The sequence below is a fragment of the Morus notabilis genome, unplaced genomic scaffold, assembly GCF_000414095.1.
Source record: "Morus notabilis unplaced genomic scaffold, ASM41409v2 Scaffold1211, whole genome shotgun sequence".
NCBI classification, from domain to species: domain Eukaryota; kingdom Viridiplantae; phylum Streptophyta; class Magnoliopsida; order Rosales; family Moraceae; genus Morus; species Morus notabilis.
Genome location: NW_010359501.1, coordinates 198,264 through 205,759, shown reverse-complemented (window position 1 = coordinate 205,759; position 7,496 = coordinate 198,264).

Here is a 7,496-nt window from a genome sequence, read left to right as displayed (position 1 = left end):
TGCCAGACACATAGGGCAAAATGGGAATTTTAGAATTACGGAATTCTAAAATTAAATACTCGAAAATGATTAATTGAGAATTAATTATTATTTAAATAATGCGATTATTTAAATTTGAATTTGAACACCTCTAGATTTATCCATTTAAACTTATTTGATAAGTTGTTCAATTTAGAATTCAAATTAATTTAAGTTTGACTTAAATTGGAATTTGAATTTGAGTCAAAATTGGACTACAGGATAAATGATGATTTTCTTTTCCTTCCCTATCTGATATTGGCGCCACACAGGGATGAGAATCCCCTTAGAATGGCCGGCCATATAGGATAGAGGAAAAGAGGAGATTTGGTTTAAAATTCAAATAGGAGATAATTAACAAGCTTTATCTTAGAGATAGAGATTGGATTCCTTCTAGAAGTTTGACTTCTACTCTATAAATACTATTTTTGAGACAATTTTCGGAATGGTTTTTTGCCCTAATTTTAGAGGTAGCCGAAATTTCTCTATAGAAATTTTGGAAACAATTTTTCAGCCCTGAGAGTTAAGGCTGGCCGAAATTCTCAAGAGAGAAAGGAAGGAAAAATTTTTCTCCAAAAATTTCACATCGTGCATGCGATGGTGTTTGTGGAAATTCGAGTGTTTATTGTAACCCGTTTTGTCTCATGTGTGCCCACACACACGTCTTCGTGGATTCTAGGAATTGACGTGGAAGACATTGGTTTTCTAAACACAAAGATTGGAGCAAGGACTGTTCGTGGTCAAAGAACTCAAGTTATCATCCGAGTCGGCTTCCAGGTATTTTTCCTAATTGAGTTCTTGATATATATAAGTTAATGAGATTAATTTATTCGTGCATAAATTAATATAATCTATAGAGTATCTCAAAAGTTTTATGAAAATTTTTGTTATACACGATCCGCCTCTTCCCCGCACCACCACGCTTCCGCACCCGGATTCAATCCGGGCAACCAACAAGAACAACGATTGATCGACATGTTGAGAAAGCACAAATCTTTATTGGGTTGGATGATTGCTAACATCAAGGGTATTAGCCCGTTAATTTGCTTCCATCAGATTCATTTGGAAGAAGGGACTAATCCACGACTCCCAAAGATGCCTGAATCCAACCATGAAGGAAGTAGTTAAGAATGAAGTTTTAAAATTATTGGATGCTGGCAGCATTTATCCCGTTGCTAATAGTGAGTAGGTTAGTCCAACCCAGGTAGTGCCAAAGAAACCAGGAGTTACTGTGGTGGAAGATGAGAAAGGGGCTCTAGTTTCCACAAAGGTCGTGACTAGTTGGCGCATGTACATTGACTGTCTCAAGCTTAACGCTGTCACTCGCGAAGACCATTTTCCACTTCCATTCATCGATCAAATCTTAGAACGTGTGGCAGGTCATCCCTTCTATTACTTTCTTGATGGTTATTCGGGGTACTATCAGATAGAGATACCTTTAAAAGATCAAGATGAGACCACATTCACATGTCCTTTTGGTAACTATGCCTTTTGGCGAATGCCATTTGGACTGTGCAACGTACCCGCCACATTTCATATGTGTATGATGAGCATTTTCAGCGACATGATCGAGAAATGCATGGATGACTTGACAGTATTCAGAGATTCATTCGACACATGTCTTCTCAACTTGGATGTCGTTATGCAAAGATGTGAAGAGAAGGGTCTCGTGCTCAATTGGTAGAAGTGTCATTTCATGGTGTCATCTGACATAATTCTTAGACACATTGTTTCTGAAAGAGGAATCGAGGTAGACCGTTCCAAGATTGACTCATTTTCAACCTACCCACCCCTAAGGTTGTTAAAGATGTTTGATCTTTTCTGGGGCACGCCGGATTCTACAAGAGGTTCATTCAGAACTTTTTATCTATAGCGAGACCACTAAGCAATCTCCTGGCAAAAGATGTTGTGTTCAACTAGACACAAGAGTGTGAGGACGCATTCCGAACACTCATGACTTCTGCCCCTATTATACAGCCACCAGATTTGAGTTTACCTTTCGAGATCATGTGTGACACAAGTAACTATGCTGTAGGGGCCGTTCTTGGTCAACGGAGGGAGGGGAAGCCTTTTGTTGTCTACTACGTAAGCTATACTCTGAATAGTGCTCAGATGAACTACTCAACTACTGAAAAAGAGTTGCTTGCTGTAGTATTTGCTCTCGAAAAGTTTCGTGCATATCTAATTGGTTCACCTATCACCATCTTCACAGATCATGTTGCCCTTAAGTACCTTCTCTCCAAAAAGGATGCTAAGGCGCGTTTAATTAGGTGGATCTTTCTTCTTCAGGAATTTGACTTGACAATCAAGGACAAGAAGTGAGTCAAAAATGTGGTGGTGGACTACTTATCTGGTCTTGAGTTTAATGATTCCGCTGAAAGTCCTGCTATTGGAGATGACTTCCCCGATCAACATCTTTTCACCGTCACTAAGATGCCATGGTATGCTCACATTGTTAACTACTTGGTGACGGGCGAGATTACACTTACCTAGAGTGTACAAGATAAGAGGAAGTTTTTGGTCGAGATTCGTAACTTTTATTGGGATGACCTCTATCCTTTTAAGTACTACCCCGACCAAATCATGAGATGATGCACCCCGGATGATGAAGTGTCTAGTGTCCTGAACTTTTGCCACAACGATGCATGTGACGGTCTTTTTTCTGTGAGGAAGACTGCCGCGAAGATCTTACAGTGTGGTCTCTATTGGCCCACTTTGTGCAAGGACACCAATGACTTCTGTCGTTCCTATGAGAGGTATCAAAAGCTAGGTGTTTTGTCCCGTCGCCATATGATGCCCCTGAACCCGATTCTCATGATCGAAATATTCGATTGCTGGGGGATAGACTTTATGGGACCATTTCCACCTTTTTGTGGATTCCCCTACATATTCCTTATTGTGGATTACATGTCTAAGTGGATAGAAGCCGTGGCATGCCGAATCAATAATAATACCACTGTTGTGAAGTTCTTAAAGGAAAATATGAATGCCGCGTAGCATTATCAGTGATCAAAGCACCCATTTTTGCAACAGTTCTTTTGAGTCTTTGATGCATAAGTACGATGTGGTTCACAAAGTTTCGACTGCCTATCACCCACAGACAAATGGCCAAGTTGAGTTGGCCAACAGGGAGATTAAGTAAATTCTAGAAAAGACGGTTAATCCTGATCATAAGGATTGGTCTATGCGCCTTCCAGGCGCACTTTAAGCATACCACATTGCTTACAAAACCCAACTTAGGATGTCTCCCTACCGGCTTGTCCTTGAAAAAGCATGTTATCTACCTATAGAGCTCAAACATAAGGCTTATTAGGCTACCAAAGCCCTCAACTTCGATCTCAGCGCTGTAGGTATCAATCGGAAGCTCCACCTTTCTGAAATTGAGGAGTTAAGGAACGATGCTTATGATAATTCTAGGATCTACTAGGTAAAAATGAAAGTGGCTTATAATAAGCAGATCCTGAGGAAGAACTTCGAGCTGAATCAGCGGGTTCATCTTTATGGTTCCCGTTTGCATCTCTGCCCTGGTAAGTTAAGGTCGCGGTGGACTAGCCCGTTCGTAGTGAAACGCATTTTTCCCAATGGTGCTGTCAAGGTTGAGGACCTGACCGATGGGGAATCTTCAAAGTAAATGGCCAGCGTCTAAAGAATTACTTAGAATGGATGAATCAGGTTGAAGAAATCATTTTCGACGACCCCATTTACCAGCCCTAAGTAGTTTGCTCACATCTCCTGTACCAGTTTTTCATTTTCTGTTTTCTTTGCTTCTTTTTACATTTTTTTTGTGTGTTTTCAGAGAATCATATCAGGAAGCTTAGGCTATGCTCATATGTGGAATGCTCATCGTCCATGTGTATTCTTTCTCTATATTTCCATAATTTTTTATACTGAGGATACTGTCTGATTTTGGTTGGAGGTGGTGAACATATTCATGCGTAAGAACGATTTTTGTCATGTTGATATTTGGGTTAAAATTTTTACGAAGTTATCTGAGTATGATTTCAAAATGATTGGTTTGAGTCGATTTTCGCTGTCTTGGTTACTAAGAAATGACTTCCAGAGTTTCTTTTTGCACGTGCTAAACCTTATGGTAAGATGAATGTTAATGCATGTCAGCTGAGAAAATTTTTGAGTTTAAGTGCTTGATTTTTAGTGAGTTAAGAGAGTAGAGAAAATGACTTTTGAACCATCAATGATCTTTTGAGCTAGTAAAATCACTGTTAGAACATCATTACATTATTAGTGGTATTCTTGGTGCATATGCCTGAGGGATGAATTTTGGGTTAGATAGGAATGATCTTATATAATAGCCTCATTCGTTATCTTTCATTAAAAAAAAATGAGCAAGAGTAACATTTCACAGATCCTGTAGTTTGGTTGTAATCACATTTGATGCTATATAGTTGTTTGTCAAAAGAACACCTTTCTACATTCACTTCATTATTACAGGTTGTCTCTTGCCAAAAAAAAAAGAAAAAAAAAGAAGAAAAAAAAAAGTAATTTATTTTCGTATACATTTTTTTGGCTCTTTGTTCGTTTTTGTAAATTTATGTTTGACCTGAATGAAATCCCAAAAGCTGGTTTGTGGTAAGAATGGTGGAATGTTCTAGTAGTTGATTAACCTATCTTTTGATCAATATTCGTTCGATTGTTTGTCCTCAATATTACCTTCCTCACACTGAACGTTAACTGTTCCATTTCTAACTCCATGAGAGAAAACCTTTGCACTTAAATATTTCTGACACCTGTGAGATCAATGAAGTTAAGACTTCTGCTTGGTGAATTTTTCAAAGTTGCATTTGTTTTGGTCATTGGTAAGAAGGTTATGGTTTGGAGAACACACACACGACTCTGGACTTATAACTGAAATAATCTTGACAGTATCTTTTGACTTCTTACTTGCACTTTGTTTGAAATACTCAGAAGACTAAGCTAGTTGAGACTCAAATTTTCTTTGTGACGTGATTTCTCTTGCGCTTCGATTGCTAAGGACTAGCAATAAGCTGGTTGTGGGTTGTGATAAGTGCATGAAAATGCACCTTAAATACGGCTTTTGATTTATATAATATTATATTTAAGCTTTAGTTAAACAATTGTATTATTTTTATTCGTAATATTTTTAATTAGAATTTGTTTAATTTTTGCTTAATTATTTGCAGATGAAAAGTAATATAAAAAGCTACACAAGAAAAGCCATAAAAGAAATCCTCCAACTGAGCCAAGCCTTTCAGCCGAGCCACACAAGCCGATCAGAGAGAGGGAGAGCCGCGCCGAGCTAGTTGAGCCGGCCAAATCGCATCAGCACCGTGGGCCCCACCGCCCCAGCTCTCATACGTTTCCCCATATTTCCTTGCGTGTGTCACCAACACCGCTTAGCCACCAGACCGCATCTCATTCACGCGCAATAATGAGCACGTTCCATCCCGGTCTCGCGTGGGTCCCACACCAGCTTAGTCCAGCTGACTGCCCACTCTTCCCGTGCCAGTTTTCCAACGTGGACCCTGCACCTACTCACGCCAGCCTGCCTTTCCTCTCCGCACCCACCAGCTATCCTTCTTTTTGACCTACGCCACCACATGCCAAACAGTCCGATCGCGATACGTGGCGAGCTGACTCCCTCTTGCCAATTGCATTGCGACACGTGTCTCCTTAATGTGCTGAGCCCGAATTTATTTCCCAAAATCAGAGCAAATTGCCCAATTTTCTCCTCAAATCATATATCTGATTTCTTTTAATTTATGTCTAATTTTATTTTGTTTCCTTTTCTTATGTAATTTTCTATTTTTATTATTTGTTTCCTTATTTGACAGGTAACCTCTAAACACTTTAAATAGGGGATTAGCCTAAGATTTTTGGAAGTTTTTAATCTTCAGTTTTATGTTGTCTTGCTGTCACACTCATATTTTCTCTCTAGAACTTGTGAGAATGTTTTGCAAGCTAGGTTAGAGTTCTCTTGGTGAGGTTAGAGATGAACTTTTGTTAAGTGACCCAATTCGGGGTTTTGATTCCTTGTGTTGTAAAGTTCAATATCCGATTCATTTATTTTTCAAAATATCGCTTGCTAATTTTTATATGAGTTCAGTCACACTTTTCTTATTTAATTCTGTCATGCACTATTTTTTCATTCAAATTATTTTATAAATTGTCTTTTACTGTAATATTGTCAAATTGATATATTGTCAATTTTGGATAACTTGTAATGATAATATTTTCGGAGTCAACATAGAGATTCAATTTATTCGATCCTTTTATTTTGTGAATCAAAACTTAAATTGGTGAAAGAAACATTAGGGATTCTCGACACCTTACCGTTTTTACTACTAAACTTTCTTCATACAAATTTTCTCCTTTTTATTTTATTTGCAACAACAATCTCAAAAACTCTTCTTTTTCTTTAATTCACTTGTTATTTATTTTTCTCTAACGCTCTTATTCTGGTAATCTTTCTTGTTTATTTTGTGACCTTTCTATGGATACGACCGTCCTTCTGAGCTACAATTGACCGCTTGTGAACAAAACTTTTGGGCGTGTTTTTGAGATTTTTGTTGCAAATAAAATAAAAAGGTGAAGATTTGTATGGAGAAAATTCAACAATAAAAGCGGCAAGGCATCGAAAATCCCCTATGTTTCATTCACAAACTCAAGTTTTGATTTTCAAAATAGAAGTATCGAGTAAATTAAATCCTTACGTTAAAATCACAAAGATTATTATTATCAGTTATTCAAAATGACAATATATCAATTTTATAATATTGCAGTAAAATACAATTTGTAAAATAATTTGAATGACAAAATAGTGCATTACAGAATTACATAAGAAAAGTGTGACTGAACTCATATAAAAATTGGCACACAATATTTTGGAAAATAAATGAAAGATAGATGAGATTTAATTCATTCGGATATTGAACTTTACAGCACAAGGAATCAAAAGTCTGAATTGGGTCACTCAATAAAAGTTAATCTCTAACCTCACTAAGAGAACTCTAGCCTCTTGCAAACATTCTCACAAGTTCTAGAGAGAAAATATGAGAGTAATAGCAAGACCACATAAAACTGAATATTACAAACTTTCAAAAACCTTAGGCTAACCCCCTATTTATAGTGTTCAGATGTTGCCTGTTAAAGAAGAAAAAAAAATAAAAATAAAAAATTACAAAAGAAAAGGAAACAAAATAAAATTACACATAAATTATGAGAAATCAGATATTTGAGAAGAAAATCGGGCAATTTGCTCTGATTTTAAGGAAGAAATTCGAGCTCAGCACATTAAGGAGACACATGTCGCAATGCAATTGGCAAGAGGGAGTCAGCTCGCCACGTGTCGCGATCGGAATGGTTGGCGTGTGATGGTGCGGGCCAGAGAGCAGGACAGTTGGCACGCGCGGAGAGGAACGACAGGCTGGCATGAGTAGGTGCAGGGTCTACGTTGGACAGCTGGCGTGCAAAGAGTGGGCAGTCACTTGGACTGAGCAGGC